The following is a 722-nucleotide window of genomic DNA, read 5'->3' as shown; positions in this document are numbered from 1 at the left end:
CGGGAGGCAGTGTGACCATGAAGGATTTCAAGCAGACGTATTTATTAGTAAAAAAGTCCAGTGGAGGAGGAGCGTAGGGAACGACTCGGAGTGTAGTAGTGGAGCATTTCCGACAAATATGGAGGAGCCAGATTATGGAGTGACTGGAATGTGAGCAGAAGGAGTTTGTAATATCTCTGTTCATTATTGACTATGGAATTTGACACAGTCATGTAGGAGGGGAATGAGCTGCTTGGCGGAGGTCTGCGCTCCTTGAGCACTTTTCTAGTTTCCAAATACAGAGGGAGCATCTTTACGCATTAGTATTAAACCATTATATCTTGATTTATTGCATATGAGAATACATTCTGACAGAAACTAATGATTTTAGAGAATGCTGACAAAAACAGATCTGAAGTCGGTGCATGCAATGCAACACTTGGGTCATGTGCCCCATTAAATCCGGGTCTACCTGCGCCCCTGCAGCAAAAACATCAGTGTTGGAAAACAGTGTTTAACATGTTTCGCGACTTCGTTCGGCTTTGGTTTATTATTATTCATTGTTTGTCAAAGAGGCTGTCACAACATGCAAATGCATGCTGCGTGTGTGTGTGTGGGAAGCTGCTACTGTTTTTTTTTGTTTTTTTGCCACACACACTCTCACGCACACAAATACGCGCGCACCGGTCCGCGTCCAAACAGACGGTGTCTCTGCGCAGGAACGGCAGCAGGGGAAACAAACT

This window comes from Brachionichthys hirsutus, chromosome 18, assembly GCF_040956055.1.
Source record: "Brachionichthys hirsutus isolate HB-005 chromosome 18, CSIRO-AGI_Bhir_v1, whole genome shotgun sequence".
In the NCBI taxonomy this organism is placed as follows: domain Eukaryota; kingdom Metazoa; phylum Chordata; class Actinopteri; order Lophiiformes; family Brachionichthyidae; genus Brachionichthys; species Brachionichthys hirsutus.
This window is presented reverse-complemented; position numbering follows the sequence as displayed.